Source organism: Passer montanus, unplaced genomic scaffold (assembly GCF_014805655.1).
Source record: "Passer montanus isolate IOZ18808 unplaced genomic scaffold, ASM1480565v1 scaffold3, whole genome shotgun sequence".
NCBI lineage: Eukaryota > Metazoa > Chordata > Aves > Passeriformes > Passeridae > Passer > Passer montanus.
The window spans coordinates 9,731,269-9,752,097 of record NW_024367707.1 but is presented as its reverse complement, the minus strand read 5'-3'; the positions used below and the strand labels follow the sequence as shown (position 1 = coordinate 9,752,097).

At 39.8% G+C, this 20,829-nt stretch overlaps 1 protein-coding gene across 2 annotated transcripts in view; it reads right to left on the bottom strand.

Annotated features, from left to right (window-relative positions):
- The window catches only part of ARHGAP6 (Rho GTPase activating protein 6), a 311,150-nt gene that overhangs the window by 120,124 nt on the left and 170,197 nt on the right, over positions 1 to 20,829 (bottom strand). The gene's annotated exons all lie outside the window — the stretch shown is intronic.

Genomic DNA, 20,829 nt, shown 5'->3' with positions numbered 1-20,829 from the left:
TAACACAACAAAGCCATCTTTGGACATATATACATGCTACTTGAATCTACAAAGCAGAAAATTTTCCCATTCACACATCTGCCATACTGCTCTACATTCTCCATAAACTGGACTCAGGCTTTTTGCCTTTCTAGTATTCTTAAGTCTATATAATACCAACTACCCAGCTCTCACAGCACTATACCCAGAATTATACAGAATATTTGAACAATATTCTATTAGCCATAAAAAATAAACAGTATGATTACAAAAAGTAAACTACAGTCCTCCTATTTTTCAGGGAAGTATTCCAATGCCCAGAACCAGATTATAGTCTGTCACAGTCCTGTAAATTCAGGATAAATCAAGTGCTGCTCTAACATCACCTTGGCATAAAAGAAATCAAGCCTCACTGCAATCTAGTGCTTGAGCTACTGCCAAGCTAACAATGTCTACTGGCATTCAATTACATTGCATTTCTGCAAGCTAAGGCACAACTTTAGCCTGAGCAGTGCTGCTCTGAGCAAGAGACTTGCTCCATTCAGATCAACACTCACCTGACAAATAGGTTTAATATATAGCACTGTGTGACACACAAAACCAGGCAAGGATATAAATTTAGCTCCTCACTGATTGCTAGAGGACATTTAACTCAAACATTATAACTATCACTGTAAATGATAACAATACTTACGTAAATCCTGCCTATGACTTGCAAACTTAAGAACAAAATAGTCAGATTTTCTTCTGAGTAGATGTATTTAAAAGAGTCCTGATATACTTCAGACATTTACACTTCCCTAGAGAAAATGCTTGCATGACTTCAGAGCTTCAGTCTGTTCTAGTTCCTCACACAACAGAAGACCTTGCTGCTTTGGACAGACCATGTCTCACTTCTGGTATTCCCTCTCCCAAATCCTGACAGGGAGCAAGACCCCCAGGATATGAGCACAGTGATAATCTCACTCTCTGTGACATGGGAGTATGGCTTTTTGCATAAATATGCTGCTTCAGACTTAGGTCACAACCACTCACTTTGAGAAGCTTTTTGAGCTGTGCCCTCATCCTCTGAAAAAAATCAAACTTGACTTCATCATCCAATGTCTGAGGTACCCCAAAACACTCCTCACTTCTTAGACACTTGGAACTGCCTGTGCATCATTCAAGAAAACTAAAATCTAGAAAACAGAATCATAAACAGTCCATGATGCCACATTTAAAGGGGTCCCTAGCAATGTCAGTAAACTGAGTTAGCCAGTGAGAAAAGAGTTAGATGGGACCTGGCAGGGTGGAATAGCTACAGAACTCCAGTACAGACCCAACACCATCTCTCTCTCTCTCCCCGTTATGAATACACAGGAAGACAACTCTGCCCTAAAGGAAGCTCACATCAATCTTTCAGTAAATGTCAGCTGGGGCAAGACCACGCTCATTTGTTCTGCTTTCACACCTTGTTTGTGGAAGTTTTTCTAATGTCTTAACTGGCAAGAACGCTGGACACAAGGAGAGCCTTTTTTAAAACGGAGCCAGGCTAAGGTTCACAAACTTCTCATGAGGTTCCTGAAGGTTTTATTTTACAGATTCAGTCACTATTTGTAAAGCAAGAAAGACAGATGTTATAATTTTTGGTGACTAGGCTTTTTCACAGTATTTTGACATGCTTGAAAAAAATGTACTCCGTAGAAAGAGTTAGACATCCTAAGATGCAAATGTCCCTGAAGAATAACTTCACATCTCCTGGGTAAAGATTTTATGTAATAAGTAAAAAGAAAGACTGGTGATAAAGTGATCCAAATTGCTACAGATGGTCCCAATGCCATGTTATTGTAGTCTGATGGGCAAAAGCATGCAAGATCTTGAAAAGTCATTTTAATAAGGTACAAAACTTCAGTCTAAGGACTACCACTTTGGTTGTTACATAAGATCCTATGAAGAAAAAAATCAGAAGGCGACAAATCTTTGTCTCTTGGTGGATTTTGAGACCATAAAAAATGACTGCTTGATTTTACTTTGAAAATTAACATCTCTACTCTCTTTTGTGCAGTGTTAGAAATAAGTGGGAATACCTCACAGCATTTGAGAGTTGTGACTAATAAGAACAAATCAACCATGATCAGCTTGCAATCTCTGTATATAACAACATATACAGCTTACTGAATCCAGAGCAGCAGAAGTACCCAGCTCTCAACAATCACTCCAATTTACACGTGAGAAAAAAACAAGATAAAAGGCTGGTGCCACATGCCTAACATGGACTGTACACAGGTATTTAAATTTAGACCAGGAAAACTGCCCAGCTTTCCACAGCCCTTCTGGCACGATCAGTAAAATGTCAGTCTGGTCTCCAAACCTCAGCCCCACCACACCACACTGAGGTCCACAGAGCAGTGACTGAAAAGGCAGAAATTACAGCAGGTGGTCTCCCAGAGGTACATGTGAAAGGCCATGTGCTCACAGCACAGAGATGACCAGTTTTCATTCAAAAACATGGAAATAGGCTATTCTGGGGGGAAAAAAAAAAAACCAACAAAACACCTTCATAGCCAGAACACTACCCGGAGATGGGAATATATTTCTTGAAAAAAAAACCACAAAAGTAAACCAAGAAAAGGGGGAATGAAAAAAAAAACAAAACAAAACAAACCCTCAAACCCAAAAGGGAGACGGGACCCCCAGGGGGGAAAAAAAAAAAAACCAACAAAACACCTTCATAGCCAGAACACTACCCGGAGATGGGAATATATTTCTTGAAAAAAAAACCACAAAAGTAAACCAAGAAAAGGGTGAATGAAAAAAAAAACAAAACAAAACAAACCCTCAAACCCAAAAGTGAGATGTGACCACCAGTGGGAAAAAAAAAGAAAAAAAACAAACCAACATAATGAACCAGAGCAAACATAAACAGATTCCTGATTTTAGGGTATTCTCTAACCTAGTGGCTTGTAGCTCTTCCAAGGAACTGGCCTTGGAACCTCCCTGCAGGCCACTCTGAACAGTGAAGCCACGTTTTCTGGGTCCTGTGCAGCCCTGTCTGGCACACTGGCAGCTCTGTGATGCAGCACCTGCTTCGTCCTTTCCATTGCACAGGGACCTTAGGCACGCACTCAAGGCTGCAGTTTCCTCTCCAGAAAAAGCCAAGCATTTCAAAAGCCTGTTACAACTTTGCAGTTTGACACTTCCCTCCCTACTCTCATGGAGCCCCAAGGAAATTGTTTAAGGTCAGCACAAACCATGTGCAGAGGCAGGAGCTGAAGCGCAGCCCCAGTGTCAGATGCAGACCGCACCCTGCAGCTCACTGCCCAAGAATGAGCACATCGCTGCCCAGACCCAGGGCTTCATCCCTTCTCTCCTCCAGATGCTTCACAGCAACTGCTCTCAGACAGGCTGGAACATTGTGTGAAGAGTGCTACATTACAAGTACACTTCTCTGCTCTTAAGACTCTGATTCCTCTTTCTTGTCTGTTTAGAAACACACTGAAGTAAAACACACCATACGTAAAACAAATGTCATTGGAAAAGGCCTCAGCAAGATGCTCAGAAAGTCTTCTGCAGTTTGTGATTCAATCTGTTTCCTTCTCCAGTTTAACCTGACACATTGGCTTGTAATTAATCTGTGTGATGCTTCAGATATTTTCACTAAGTCTTACTGAGATAAATTTTCCTCCGATTTAGACTAAACGAGTTCTACACTAAGTTCTCCACTGATACGGAGAAAACGGGCTGATCTGAGTATGGAAAATCAGAAATTGCAAGGCAACCTAAATAGAAAACTCTCATGAAATGTAAGTCTCAGAAGCAAGGTGACAGTTTTATCTTCTACACTTCAAATTAATTTCTACCCTGTTAAGTACACCCAAATACAGATTTGCCTTTGTTTCTACCTAATGATATAAAAATCCCAGAAAATTATGCTGGTAAACAGGAATAATGACCTGTCTCAATGGTGATATAAAGAAGGATCATGAAAAATTGTAGAAGTAAGTATTCAACACCCAAAGGGAACAATTCATGGGAAGTTAATGAGTAGCCAATACGGGACTGAGCAGGAAATCAACAGTGTCAAAAACCTATGGAAGAAAAGCAGCAAATGTAAACAAGGGGAACACAGAATAAAACAGGATGTTGGCAACAGGTAAAGAAAAATTAAGGGCTTTAGAAAATTAGGAGAATTTAAATGAATTTCAATTGAACCAAAATCCAGTCAGATGCAGAAAGGTGAGGGGAAAAAACAAGGCAAAAAAAGTCACAAATAATTTCAAAAAATAGGGCACTATTAAGAAAAATTACTTGATATAAAAATTTTGGCAGCCTGTCAAATTTTAATTGCCTTTTCAATTACTAATTATGTCTTCTAATTGACTGAATGAAAAGACAGAATTTCAAGAGTTCTAATGCTAGCTTTTTCCCACCTCAGTGATCTCCTCATCACAGTGGAGAACCAAATCTCTTCAATGATAAGAACAGGGCATTTGGTACAAGATAATCACTGTCCCTTAACACTACAAGAAACCCCAAGTAAAGGTCTATCCTAAATGAAGAAGGAGGCAGAAATTTCAGCTACATCAGTGGAATAGGATTTTATATGTGTTTGTGAAAATAAACCTCTCTGAGAAAGCAACCTATGTAAAATGGAAATTATGTTTAATTTTTTTTTTGTAGTCTTAATTGGAATAATTACTTCTCCAACCTTATGAGCATCACAGAGAACACAGCTGACGAGCATCAGCAGGTACACATGACACACAGCAGTGGTACCTGCACGTGACCACACCAAGTTACTCATACCCTCACCTGAAGCATCTCCTTTTCTTCCTTTTCTTTCTAAATGCTCTCCAGACTGACTTCCTTTTAATCAAATAAGAGACATTAAGATGCTGTCAGGTCCAAAGCCAGTGATATCACCTCCAGATCACCTTCCACCCCTCCTCTGTGGGCAGCAGCACCGGGACACAGGGAGGGCAGGGAGCAGATTCAGGCACTTCTCCTGCAGTCTGGAGAGGAGTAGCAGTGCTTTGTGCAGGACAAAGGTGTCATGGTTAATGCTGGAACTAATGCCTGGCCCAAAGTGCTCCTGCTCCTTCAGGGATAGTACACAGAACTGTTATTTACAAACTATTGAGAAAAGGCCAATTGGACACCTTACTCTTATAAAGCCTTTCAACTACAGGTGTCAAATCTTAAAATTATATAAATTAAGGTGGATTGGTCATGGGAACATGAACTCATTTTTGTACTACTACTTTTCCTAAAATTATATTAACAGGCAGATTATTCATTTAAGATAGACCTTTAAGTCTTTTTGCTCAAATTCAATGGGAACAGTTATGCAATGCATGTCAAAATGAAATTAATGTGCATTGAAATCTGGCCTTTGATGAGATTTGATGTATAGACAGTGGTGCTTATTCTGGAGCCACCTGGGAAGACATCCTTCATTGTTTATTTTAATTTTAGCATTTAAGACTAATTCTTTCAATTATTGTTAATGCTTAATTAAGAAAAATGACAGCAGAAGTAATCTCTCTTAGAGGATCAAAAATAAATATAAATGCCATTTCAGAACATCTGTTGTTATAGATTAGGTATAATTAATATTGTTGAAAATGAAAAGAAACTGGATTAAACTGATACTGTACATCTAGGAAACCCTGATAAAGTAAAAACTCCTGTTCACAGCTCTGTGAGAACAGAGAGGGTTTTCTGTATTTGCAGAACTGCATAAAATGCAGAGCGAAAAAGATTAATAACTACACTCTAAAATAAGCTACATAGTGTGGAAGAGAACATACATGGAGTTCTGTGCTCATGGTCGCTAACAGGCAAGGGAAAATTTTACACCTTTCACAGAAGAAAACTGGCTTAGAATTTGTAGGGAAAAAAACTGTTCTGAGTACCTGAAATTTTGCTGGAAATGAAAGAAAAGTTCAAAGGAAAGCAAACTTCCATTTTTTGCAGCGGAGAAGGCAGCAGTGAGAAAATTAATCTTGTGCATTAATCTTAGCATTCCTCCCAAGTGACTCAGGCCTGCAGAAGAAAACATTCCCACTATCGGGTTAGAAAACATCGTGTTTCCCACACAGAAGGGAGGAAAAAGCCTGAGCACGGCTAGTTTTACTACTTTCACCCTGATTAATTTGCTTGCAGACCCTTCTGTCATTCAGAGTTTCAAACTGTTGAGGAAAACAGTCGCCATTTACAAAAAAAAAAATTGAATTAGTCCTCATATGTAAATAAGCTTGAGTCAGGGCATTTCTAAACAGTTATTTAACTATTTATAATTTATTATAATAGTCCTTGGTAAAAACATCTTAGAACCACATCAGCAGCAAAACAGAAGATAGGTTAATAAACTCTCTGGCAATGTTTACACACTTAAGAGTTATAAATACATACTTTACACGGTGACAAGAAGAAAAGAGAGCCCAGTAAGCAACAAAGAGTGAGCTCACCCTTGGTGAGCTGGAAGAGTGAGAGAGGTCAGAAAGCCACCAGCAGCACCTGAACCTCCACCATTTCTTATGTCTGAGCCAAATGTCTCTTTTTAAAAGCGAAACCCCATCTCTGTTGGGAGCACTGACCCCACACAGTTCTCATGTGCCTCTGTAAAAGCCAACGCTGTTACTAACAGGGAAAAAAAAAAAGTGTGCAAAAAGAACAGTCAGTTCTGATGCTTCACTCTCAAACCCTCCACACCTGCAGATCAGAATCCTCCTGCTGGGCACTACAGCATTAATGGCAGCTAAAGCCGGTCGCTTCCACAACCAGCAGCACTCGGGGCGGCTCCCCAAGCCCAGCCCTGGGGAGCAGCAGCTGCCCAGATGTGCCCCAGCAGCAGCTGTGCAGATGTGAGCCAGCAGCAGGTGTGCAGATGTGCCCCAGCTGCTGTCACCTCAGAGCAGCAGTGCCCGCGCTCAGCAGCCAGGAGAGCCTCGTGCCACAGCAGCCCCGGGCCTGCTCACCCTCCTTGGACAGGACTGTGCAGCAGGTACAAGAGGGAGCAGCAGGATGATCACACCCACATCCTGCAGGACTCAAGGCAGACCCCATTGGATTTGAAGGAACGATGGGCAGGACACAGCTGAGCACTGAAAAGTTTACTGTCTGCACAAAACACGTGGGACAGCAAGGTGAGGAAACTCAAAATTGCTTCTGTAGAGCCAGATAAAAAACACCAAAGCTTAATCAGTTGTAAAACAAGAAGGAATCAATTAAACTAAACAGAATTCTCTACAGATTATTTATTGATCATAATCTGCAAGTAATGAAAGTAAGATAGCACAAAGAATTATTATATACCAACAACATTTGACTGATGAGTTTTCAAGGTGATTTTAAAAATTAACAAATTTCACAAAATGTGTATATTGCAGACAAAATGTTAGATTGCAGACTTTATATTACATATGTGAAAGCAAGACTGTGGCAGTTATTTCAAGACAGAATACCATACAGAAAGGTTGCACTTATGTTCTTATTAAAAAGTTATTAAATTCAACAACTTCTTTCCCCTCCTGTCACCAGGTTCTTAATAACTTCACTAAAAAGGAGCACCAAGTAGACATCCAAATATACTCATTTTTTCATTCATTCACAGCCCACTAATTATTGTAATCTGCATGCACGTTAACATATTTACTGACTTGTTATAAGCATGTTTCATACATACACAAACATGGATGTGAATTTGGGGAAAGATTATAAAAAAAACTTCATAAAGAACTCTATTAATTTCTTCAATGTCTGACAGCTTCACTAAAGGAATTCACTGCAAAGACACAACCCAGCCCTGGATTTTAAACCTAGTTAATCTTCACCCAGCAGAGCAGAAACCGGAGATTTTTGTTTCATTAGGAGTGACTGCTGTTCTAATGCTCCAGACCATCTCAATCACATTAGAAAGGAATCTCTCACAGGCAGCATCTATAAAAACAGGAATAAAGCCACCTGTTGATCCCTAATAAATGAAATAAGTACTATCAGAATAAGAATTATCAGACAGACGTTCTCAGAATCAATAGAAAGATAGGGAAACTTAAACCACTGAGAAATGAAATAACATGCCACAAAAAAGTCAGTATAAGAAAAGAAAATTTTATTGGCATATTATATTGGTCTCGGGGTGGGATATTCCACCTCAAAAAAGTCAAACATACCAGGGTCAACTATAATTTAAGATTTGTTATAATGCCATTATTCTCTATTTCAAAAAAAAGTTTTGAGATTTGACACCCATTTCACACAATGAATTAGAAAGCTTAGAATTTAAAATATTAAAGCAACAATCTTTTTATAGGTTCAGATCTTAAAATGCAAACTCTTAAAAATTTAAGTTTATCAGTTATATTTTAAGCTGTCAGTTTGATAAGACAGAAAACTTGAAAGCTTAAGAGTAGAAACAGTCTGCTGAAGTCAGTAGGTCTACACACACTGAATTCAGTCATGCAGGATTTTCTCTTTAATGCTGATGCTCCAGAACTACCCAGAAAACTGCTTTCATGGTAAATAAAGATTAAAAGTAGAACCCACTTCATTTAGCACTGAAGTCAGCCATTACTCACCTCTTTCATTCCATAAGGATTGACTTCCAGATCTACAAAACTTCCTGGTCACCTATCAAAACACTACCTATTTCCTCCACTGCTTATTATTATTGGGGATCTTTCTCAGGAGTCATTTGACCTGTCCCTCATTGATAGTGTTCCATTCCCTATAATATTTGTCTTCTAATCCATCTCATCTGCCTGGATGAGCTCTGCCCATTTCCTCCTCTTAAGAGCTCTTGCCTCTCTTCAGTGTTGTCTTCCTCTTCACCCGTTTTACATCCATACTATATCCTAGAAATGCATTAACAAAAAAGGACAATTACTTTGAAAGCAGTACTAATCCCACCGCTACACTGTTTCCCCTGCTTCTACTCTTCTTAAACAATATTCATTAGCAGTTGTTTGATTTCTTCCTAGCATGGAGCACAGGCAGATCAGGCAGCAGCAGCAGCAGAGCCACCGGGTGAACGCTGTGGTACGATCCCAGTGGAGAAGACTGTGCTCACGTGGCAACTCCACTGTGACTGTGAGCTGTCCCCCTTCCGTGACAAAGGAACAAGCCTCTTTCTGTGCATCACTCAGTAACAGTGACACATTTGTATGCACAGATACATCCTAATATAGATATGCAACAAACTAACATTTATCCTGATGTAACTTCCATACATTTCCAAAACGGAAATCACTCAGGAGAGCTGTTTCAAGTCCTGCTGTCACATAAGGTACCTTCAGAGTATACACACTGTACCACTAATAGCTGCTTTCCATAGTCAGAGAAACGTAAAGGAATGTCACTGCAATTAACAACTGACCCTTTTACTTTGCATGTAAGGGAAAATGCATCAGAACATATCCATACAAAAAAAAAAATCTTCTATCTGAGACAGAGTCCATCAAACCCCTCTAAAATGCTTTGTTTCTGTCATTTATTTTAATCTTGCACAAATGATGTGGGGTTTTTTAATGAAGGAAACTAAAAATTTAATATTCTTATATAATAAATAATGCAACAAAACCTCATAGCAGGTATACTTTGGAGCAACTAAGAATGTTTAATCACTTTTTCCTAGGATCCTCCCCTAACTTGACATTTCAAAAGTTGTACAGCGTGTCAGCAAAAAATAATGCACTGATGGGAATATCCTGACAGAAGTGAAGTAATCTGCCACTGGCACACTTTAAGCAAGCTGCGAGACCTAAAAGACCATTTAACCACTAAACTATAATTTATTTTCTAAAACATCTCTTCATATGTGCTAACTAGCTCCTGCCTCTTTCCTTTAAAGAAATTATAGACAACTTGGCAAATATGTGTCAATTAAACAAACTTTAAAAAGGTCTCCAGATGTTCAAGCCCTGCAAAGGTCTGAGCACCTGAAAGGTGAGAGGTTCCCCCAGATGCCTAATGCTTAACAAGAACTTTCTATATCTAGCAAGCTGCGAGACCTAAAAGCCCATTTAACCACTAAACTATAATTTATTTCCTAAAACATCTCTTCATATGTGCTAACTAGCTCCTGCCTCTTTCCTTTAAAGAAATTATAGACAACTTGGCAAATATGTGTCAATTAAACAAACTTTAAAAAGGTCTCCAGATGTTCAAGCCCTGCAAAGGTCTGAGCACCTGAAAGGTGAGAGGTTCCCCAGATGCCTAATGCTTAACAAGAACTTTCTATATCTCTTGAGACCAAGCCTAAAAGAGTCTTTTATTTCTTGGTGCCAACCCATTTAACATAAATCTATCCCCTTCATATGTGTTTGCTGGGAAATGTGAGCAGAATCCTGTCTTTGAATAAAGTTTTACCTTTTTGAGCCACAAAATTCTTGGTAACATTTTAGCCATATATATCTGCAGCTTACTTTGCATTAATTAATGTGACTTTCCCATAAAAGTCAGCTTTAACATCAAAAAATAACTGGCAAGTGTTAAATAAACTCTTTGAAAAGCAAAGTTCAGGATGAGATGAAGACTCCCTGCAGCCACCCCACCTGGCAGAAAGACAGCAGAGGCCACCAGATGCTCATCCCCACCACCCCAAACCTAACTGGGGCATTCAAGAGCAGCAGCTCCCGTAAATATTTTGAATGTCACATTCACAAGGAACATAACTGGGCAAACAAAGTGCACCACTGGGATGGAAGTTACTCTGAGAAGATGCAGGTTTTTAAGGACCAATACTTTCTGATTGCCTGCTTATGAAAAATCCCAGGCTAGCATATAGCCAAGGTTTCACAGGTTTTCTCCCATTTTTCAAGTTACAGAGCAACACACACATCCTAAAAAACAGGCAGAAAAAAAAATATTTACAAGCACTTCTGACATTTTCCCTTACACACCATTGTCTGCTGTTTTCCTTGACTTTCTACCTGTTCTTTCCACCTTAAGCCCATGCATCAGTACTTCAGCCCTTTCACCTCCACTCGTACGTGGTGCCATTCCATGGTGGTATCAATGGGAAACTCACTGTGCCCCAGCTCCCTACACACTTCCATTTCTCCAGCTCAGGCTGGGAGAAAAGGTAAGATCAGAGGCCTGAAAAGAGCCATCAAGACTGAGCAATACACATTTCCAGCATAGCTGTATGCACGTATGCATGCTCTGTGCATGCATACACGAGGTCCAGGGAGATAACAGAGCCAAGGAAGGCAGAGTCTCCTCTGGCTGAGGAGGCTGTCTGGAGCAGGAATTACAGGGCAAGGACAGGACTCTTCCTCAGCACTGGGCCTCTGCCAAGACAAGGCAATGGGATGAAAGGACTTGACCTCTGAAGCTTGCCTGAGGATTAAATAAGCTTCTTCACATGGTGTACGAATGTAACTGTTTTGATTGTGGTTTGCCATCCTACTAGACTGTAATACGAGGTTTTCTCTCAGCATAAACAAATTACATCAACAGTCCTGTGGGACAACATGCACACATTTCCTCCATGAGCACCTCCTCTGTGCAACATTGCACCAACTCTGCATCTTAGCAGGGAGGGAACCCACAGGCTGGGCAGGCCACCACAGGCAGATCCTTGCTGGACACCATCATGGTACTCAGTCAAGAGAATATCAAAAGAGACACTCCATGTAAAATCTAATATGACAAGGATCCTTCAGTAACTTTTGTAAATGACCAAATCTCATTCTCTACCCTGATGGTCACCAGTGAGCAAGGATCCTTCGGTAACTTTTGTAAATGACCAAATCTTCTCATTCTCTACCCTGATGGTCACCAGTGACATCTTAAAGCCCAGTGTGAAGATGACAAAGGGCTGGGCTCCAAATACCTTTACCAAAAAAAATACAGAAGCATGGAGAAAGTCATTCTGAAGCTAAGAATATTTTAAATAACAGAGTTAAAAGCAGATACAAAAATACCAATTGACAAAAAACATCACACAGCCTGAAGGACAAGTAACGATTATCTTACATTACAACAGATGCTGGACTTCACCCAAGGTGAAAGGGCATGAACAGAGAGCATTTCCCATTTTCAGCACCCCATCTCAAACCTCCCAACAAACTAAGAAAATTTATAGTGCTATTGAACACTCAGCAAGGGGCCTCTGTTATGCTAAGATCCCACCTGAGAAATGTCTCAGCAAGAAGCTACTCCTCTCATTTGTACCACGACAGGTGACATGGAAGTACAGTGACACATACCTGGCTGTTTACCACACATAATGCACATGCTGGCTCTTGGCCCTCAAAGTCCCCATGCCTTACTTCTCAGTTTTACCAGCAGAGGTAAACCCTAAAGCAAAATCTGATAAAAATCTGAAAGAAGTAGCTTCTACCATCTGCATGATTTAACTGATGTGTGTTAGAACATTCTTTCCCTCATGTAGTGATACACTGAGCCTGTTCCTGTTATAAATACATCCAGCATAAGAATAATCACATACACAGCCAGGGATAAGAGGATTCTGTGTACATGGCAATCAGCCCTGGCCACCCTGAGTGAAACACTCAGGGAACTGCAGGGGGAAAAAAAGAATATAAAGTCTATTGTAAAGATAGAGTACAGAGTCATTTCTATTATTCATTTCATTCCACTGATAAAGACTTTCTCTGATGAACTGGGGAACACAGCCACGAACTTCAGACAGCAGCTTTCCAAAAGGAATAGATCTAGCAGCTTTCTCATTTTAAATTCCATGAGAACCCTGGTACTGCAACAAATCAACCTCTGTATGTTTCCAAAAATCCAGTGGGATATTTGTGTTTAACAACATAACAACACATTAATGCCTCCCAAACATTAACAATGTGACACCGGTAGTCAAACAGAAACTCACTTATTCACAGCTAGAATGTATGATTAAATCCTTGCTGCTAAGAATTAAAGAACAGATCAGATTAATGTGTAGAAGGGATGATGTGTGCAGAGTTCTCCCTCATGAACTGAAGACAGCTTCTTGAAAGACTTTCTGCAGGTTCAATGAACACTGAGCAACAGAAGTGAGCTGAAGTGAGTACTTGAGCCACTATTGCTGCTGCCTCGGCATGAAGAGCAGCTCTCCACTGAGGGGTCTTGCACGCAACCAGAGCTGGCAAGAGCTGCAATGAGCTAAGGTGCCAGAGGGCTGCAAAAGAAAAGTAGAACATGAGGTATCAAAAAAACCTTGTATTTTAACACTAAGGAGAAATTGGAAGCTTGCTTATCAGAAACATCTGCCCTTCACATACAGGACAGCAATGGGGAAATCATTCAATGAGAGCAGAAACCTTTAAAAAGGAGCAGGAAGAAAACTATCCTACTCCAACACATCCTTACTTCACTTCACACATCCATGTACTTACTATCAGGATTCACACACAGATTCTTATTTCAGTCCAGGTCTTGTAGTGATTCCTCTGTGGAGTACTGAGGAGTACGAGCAGTTCAGTCCAAAATTTTGTGCACATCACATAATATGAATACTGCTCAGCTTAAGTAGAAATAGTCACTGTTAAAAAAGGAGTCTCCTAAATCATTAATCATTTCTACATCAGCATATATAGTCCAGACACATTCCTTGTTCTGGTGCACCTCTGAGAGTACACATTTACAGTTCAGAGGAAGCCTACAAAGAGATGACAAATCACCTCACACTATAAAACAGAAATATTTGGCTAACTAACTGGTACTGAGGAGCATCCAAAACAACAAAAAAAGTTGTTCTTTCTTTTCTGCTACAAAGCTCAGCACTCTGCTCCTTCTTTCCCCTTTCTTTTCACTGAGGGAAGGAAGATGGTTGGTCCAGCTGTTTTTATCTCAGTGACTTGCAACACCTGTGCTCTTCTTCACTACAAGTACACATGGCTTATCATAGCTTGTTCCTGAAAGACACTACCAGTCTTCCAATGGACCTCTGCATCTTTGCATCTGATAAAAACATTAAATGCCTTTATAACAGCACTGTGGTGTAAAGTTACGATGTTAGAGGTCTTTGATTTCCTTGCTTTTGTTTCAAAATATTATTCATTTTTTATGAAAATTTCGTAAGATATCTTAATTCCACATGCTGGATTTCTTGGCCCTGAACTACGTGTAAAGCTTTCCAGCTTCCTTAATTTCATACACATGAAAACATGAGGAGGGGTGAGCTGCAATCCAGCATAACTAAAATAGGAAGCTGGTAGTAGTGACAGGTACTATGTCTGCTGAATATTTCGAAGTTTTGCTGGTTTACAAGCTTTTTCCGTAATGTCAGTGAAAGACACACTACAAAGAAAGAAGACTTGCATCCACAAACCACTCAGGGAAAGCAGGTACGTAAAAACCAGAGAACTTCACTAGCTTTAGAGGACAAGACCATTTCTCTCTGTGTTAAAACCTTTCAGATACTACCTCACATTATTGTGTAAGGTAAGGCAGAAAGCTACCTGCAACAGAGAAAGCTCAATGTGGAACCAAGCTCATGTACAGTTGTCCACGCTGTGTGACCAAACAGAGCACTTGGTATTGATTCCAGGCCTGAGACTATGCTCCCTAGCAGGTCACTGCAGTCATGTCCAGCTGCCATCACAAGTCTCCCAAGCCAGCTGCGGCTGACAAATGCTGCCTGAGTTGATGGGAATGCAGATTGCCTCTGCTGCCTGCAGGACCAGGCAGGCATGCTGCACAAAGGTACACAAACTAATGACAAGGTCACCTCTCAGGCCCACATCACATCCCTGACCTCTAGGGAAACTTGGGTGGAAAGCAAGAACTGCTCAGCCTATGAGCCAAATACAGCTGGAAAACAACTTGATGGAAGAGGCCCTGGTTCTGAACTTGAGCCAGAAATGTGCCCTCACAGCAAAGAAGGCCATCAGCTTCCTACGCTGCATAAGCTGCATTAGACAAAGTGTCACCAGCAGGTCAAGGGAAAGGATCCTTGCCCTCTGCTCAGCATGGCTGAGACACACTTGGAATGTGGGATCCAGTTCTGGGCTCTCCAGTGCAAGAGAGACAAGGACTTACTGGAGCAAGTTCTCCAGCAAAGGGCCACAAAGATGAATAAGGAATGGGAGCATCTCTCATACAAGGAGAGGCTGAGAGAGCTGGAGAAGAGATGCCTTAGAAGGTTCTTACCAACCTGTAGAAATACCTGAAGGAGGAAGCAAGTACAGATTCTTGTCTTTGGTGGCCAGTCACAGGACAAGAGACAGTGGGCACAGGCTGAAATTCCACTCTGAACACAGGAAGAAACTTCTACAGTGATGGTAGTCAGACACTGGCGTGGATGCCCACACAGACTGCGTAGTCTCTGCCTCTGAAGATGCCCAAAATAAAACTGAACAGAGGCCTGAGCAACCTGCTGTAGCTGACCCTGACCTGAACAAAGCATTGGACTAGATGATCTCCAGATGAACTCTTCCTGTCTTAATTATTCTCTAATTCTGTAGAAAATAAAGAGAAAAGATAAGTCATATTAGCAGTTGTAAAACTAGTAAGAATGCATATAAAGAAATATGGGGTTTTTAAGCTGACAGTGTCAGTCACTAAAGCTTTATCAGGAGACTCAAGAGAGTCATTACCTTCACTCTTCCTCCTTCACAAAGGAAAAACTGTTTTAACTCCATAAAATTTCTTCTGTCAGATAAACAGAAACTTTTATCAACAGTAGCTAACCAACCAGCTGAGAGAATAAGTGGCAAAATAATACTTTAAAAAACCAAATTAGTACATTATGCTATTTTCCCCAAGCCTTCACTGCCAGTCTTGAATTTTTTAAGTTATTAACATGCTAATTAGTACATTGAAATAAAAAGTACCTATTGTGTTAAATAATTACACCCCAGAGAATATTGAAAAGTTTGTGAAAACAAATTTCTTCATAATTCAAAATGATAGCACAATTTTTTTCATTATGCAGCACATGAAAGCGTGCTGGCTGCATGCTTATATTTCATCTACATGTGGCCAGTGAAAATCATTGCCAAAAGCAGTTCTCCTTGAGAGAACAAACAAAAGAAATTAAGCAAGAAATTAAGTAAAAGAAATTAAGAACATAATAAAAACATTTGTCTGAGTAACTCATTACCAAGTTACATGAAATTAATAACCTAATAATCTTTTTAATTTCAAAGAAATCCATCTCACTTAGATTTTATTTTATTATTTCATGCCAATGATGAGACTGACTCAAATAATTTATATTCAAATGTGAATGTGAAGTTGCCCAAGACTGTGTGTCTAGGGAAGAAATCCAAGGAAACAGTCTGGTCTCTTGTTGCAAACCAAAGAAAGCAATTCTCAAAATAAAAACTGACATTTTCTACAGTCACAAAGCAATAAATTCAGACCATATCTTCCTTTGAGGAGCTTTTGTTTGTCTCACAGCCTTGAAATTCCTCCATAGGGGAGTGGTACCTTCCATTTGGACTCAAGGCTGTTGATGGGCAGCTCCATTCAAAACTCAAAATCCTGGCATTCCTCTGATGCTGACACTCAGGGAGGAACAGCACTGCCCTGACCAAGTCTCTTGCCTTCTTGCCAGGATGCTTTTTCACAAAAGCTCTGTCCCAACTCAGTGTCTCCAGAGCCCATTTTCCCACAGAAAGGGATACAAATGTGCAGAACTAGCTAATTACATACTCCATGACAAATGGGACATGTGACTTTCAGTGATGTCACAACAGCATCAGCTGTGGAAGTTGACTCAATGTTAAGAAGAAGACAGCATGAAAAGACAGCACAAGTCTTTATGTCTGGTGTTCCCTACTAACAGAGGAAAATTAACTTCTCAGGTTAGCAAGCATTTATCCACAGCTGGATTTAGCTGCATCCTGTACTGCCAAGGCATGCTAATATTTATTGTCAATAAAACTACTGAGGAGTACTATAAAGTAGGAAAGGTTGTTCTGCCCTCCGTGTCATGATGATTATAAATGAAGACAATGCTCGGTTAAAGAGACATTATTCAAAGCCTGGTAAAAAAGCCATTTCAGGAGGTAGAATAGACAGACACTCGGGAATGCTTAAGCTGTGCTGGAGTGTCTGACATACCAGCAATATCTGGGGGTGGAAGAAAGAGTGAGAGAAGAAACAACTCCCATTCATGTTAAAGGGATTAGGATCAGAGGATCTTGCAGACAAGAGGTACTCCACAAGCCACACAGAAATCAAGTATGTTTTAGAAGTTTTACATATAATAGAAGCAATGCCAAGAATTTTTTCAGGATAGACTTTACTGCACTACATTTATTTCCAGCCAGATCACACTCACAGCCTGTTGCCCATACTAGAGAGCAGCTTGGCTAAGCCAAGGCCATTCCAGAGAGGTTTCACAGATCAGAAGATGCATTAAGGGATTTGATTTATAGGAATTATTTTAATGTTTTATCTAAGTGATATTACATTAAACCCATTCTAATACCCAAATTAATACAGTTTAGACTAGGAAAAAGAAAAGATTGCTCTGTGAGCTTGCAAAGCCAAGCACCTCCTGACCATCAACCCAACATACATTTCATAATAAAATCACACGTTGGAGAGGGCATTAAATGTTAAATGTAGCAACGTAAGAGCAGTGAAGCACAGCGCCTGGTGGGAGGAAAGTTAGGTGAAGTGCCCAATTCAACCACAACAATTCCATTTGGGAAAAGACAGAAATGTAAGGCATATAAGAAAGAATGAAGTTGTTCCATTTCTCACTTAGTTTGAAGGCTCACAGGATTTACCTTCTACATAGTAACTGCAACCTAAGGAAGCACACTGAAAAAATGACAAGCAAGTGAGTACTCCACCACTTGGATCCTATTAGCAAACCATATATGCTGAAATCCAAAAAGCCTCCCTCCTTCACTGCAGTCTTTAGTAATTCATGGAAGCCAATTACTGAGCGCTTGTAAAACACTTGTCAGATGCTTCTTTGATGCCCTAGCTCAGCTAGGTTTGTACAACAGACACAAACCACACACTCCCCAGCCACTTGAAACAATTTGAAGGTAAAGAAGCCCAGATGTGCATCAAACCTCCAGCTAACTTTCACAGAGCTTTGCATTTCTGCTGCTGTTTCTGGTTTCCACTTTATTCCAGTACTCCTCCCATTATTTAATGATTTACATAGCACCTATATCCATAGCTATCAGCCATCCTTCCCATATAGCCTTAAAAGGACTTGTTTAGATTTGCAAGGGGAGGGAGAGGGGAGGAAAAGGGGTTTCTTCGGACCGCACTATGTCAAGGTTGTTGGAAGCCAGCAAATCCTGGCCTCCTGATCCATTTTTAAATAGCAAATTATCAAAACAGTCCTCACACAGTTTCTCACTAAAATCACTTTTATGATTCTACTCATAGTGTGAGATAGAAATCTACATTTTGGTGACAAACAGAATGCGAAGCATTCTATAATTTTCACTTTAAAAGGATGCAAGAATCGCTGGCTCCTTACAAACTTGACATACTCAGCACACACACAAAAATTTAAACAAGTCCTTTTAAGGCTGCATAGCTTCTGTCTTAAAAAAAAAAAAAAAAACAACCCTCACATATTTGCTGGACTGGGTTGCTAGCGCTTCCCAGGGCTCTTCTCCATCCCTTTATGAGAATCAAGCCATGCCCTGTCCCCAGACACATGGGGACAAACCCACCATCTCATTCCTCACCAGTGGGGAAGGGATGGCCAAGGAACATTTCTGCCACCTGGCAGAAACCTTAGAATAAATTATAAAATATAAGAATAATTTAAAATTACACTACAAATGGAAAAAAAAAAGTAATTGGATTAAATAAGTGAAACTACACGTTTTTTCTTCCCGACACAGTGAAACTAAGGCTCAATCTTAAGTTTCTTGATGTTCTTGATTACTGATCTTTGCTGGTTTCAGTTCTGCACTTCCTGCCTTTGTGATATTAATGTACTTTAAAAGCCCAAAAGACCAATTGGTACATAGGATCTGTCCCCATCATAAATATATTCCATAATAAATAATTTTAGAGATGAAAATATCTTCTAACTTTTTCAGTTTTCATATCTTCCAGCATGTTTTGTCTCCATGGCTACTCAAAGCTCTACTTTTCATTTATTCCGTGTGTAATCTGAATTTGAACAGATACATACAACACCAATAGTCCTTAGACACAAAAACCACCACAAATTCCTCAATGCAAACTTTTTTAATAGAAAAGACTTGTTCTGTGAAAATCAGTATTTCTTGTGGACTTCATGAGTCCTGGGCAGAAGTATTTCCTATTTCAGCCAACATTTTTTATGAGAGGATGTGACAAGAGAAAGGTGAACAGCAGCAGACCGAGAGGCTATTCAAGAAACATCCTGCTTCTATGGAATAAGCTCCTAATTGCCAACCTGAGTTTATTTATGCCTACTTTATGATTCATAGCTGTGCTTTCATGGAAAGAATTCTTTTTTTTTTCTGTTTATTCCCTTCATGTATCATTGACAATAATCACATCCTTCTCATCTTCCCTTTCACTACGCTAAGCAACATTATTCTCCTTCAGTCCTCAAGATGAGCATACCTCTATTTCCTTAATTGTTTTCACACAATTGCTCCAGACAATAATTCATCTTTCTTGAACACAGGGCACTGGAAATGTACTCATATTCCCAGTGAAACTGTACCAGTGCTCTTTGCAATGCAATAAACACTTTTCTTTCTCTCCCAAAAATCTAACACCAAATACAAGGCTTGTGGTTAGAAAAGAAAAAAAAAAAGAATACCATACTCTTCAGAAATGCAACAACTATCAAGGACAACCATCAAGTTATTCTGCTCTATCTGGCTATGGTAGAATTATGCTTCATCTTCCTCTCCCATTTATCATTATTCTTTGTTTTTAGGGACTTCCTTGTTCTGAACTCTTTCTCACAACAAATGTCAGAATAATCAATCTCTTGGTACTCAAGTCAGATTTTTGCTTCTTCTCAACAGGTAAAAAATATTCTCCAGTCATATGTGAGCAGCTCTGGAAGGACTGAGCTATCAAAAATGCTTGAGATCAGATTTTAAGGTTTACGTGTCAACGCCTACAATATCTTGAGCTGATGTCTAATGACACAGCCAACACAAACCCTGTAAAGAAAGTAACATATTCTACAACAATAAATATAGCCAGGGAGAGGACCCTGTGCCATTATTACTGTCATCTAGGGATGGATACCACATGGTTCCCAGGTTCCAGGAAGATCAGACACTTGGGCTTTATTCTTAAAACATAGATTCTATTTTTCAGGCCCTCATTTACACAAATAACCTTGGCTTTAATACAGCACCTCCAGCATTACCACTCTGTTGAGAGTGGACATAGAAAATATCTCCTTTTGAGATAATTTCTGTATTATTTTTAAGGTATACTACTTATTCAATGCATCATGGCTTCAGTTCAGTCCCTGACTCTGTCTGATGAACATCTTTTATTTGAGTGAGCTTCCTCTACAAAGAACTCAGCTTGACCTTTTACAATTTGCACAGAAGCCTTTAGCCTTCCTTGTTTGCAGGATCTCTGCTTACCCTTTATTCTGAGGCAGTTAATTGTCCATTTGCACTTCCAATAGAATGCTTTATGTGTGATTCTGAAAGCTTGGGGACTTTGTTTTCTGGAGAAAAAAAACCTAACTGTCTCCCAGTCTTTTCCATTTAGTTAATTAATTCCCTTAACTTTACTCCCTGCATTTTGTTCAAATTCCATTTGAAATTGGTTAAGTTGTCAGCATTTGTTCCAGAACTGTTTTCATAGTCAGCTCTTCCGTAAGGTCATTCCTACATACCAAAGCCAAGCCTGAAATGGAGTGATCTTTTCATTCAGTAACTATTAGGAGAAGAAATATGTTGACTACTACATCCAGAAATATCCTTCCTATCATTATTAATAGCATCTTCTCCAAGGACT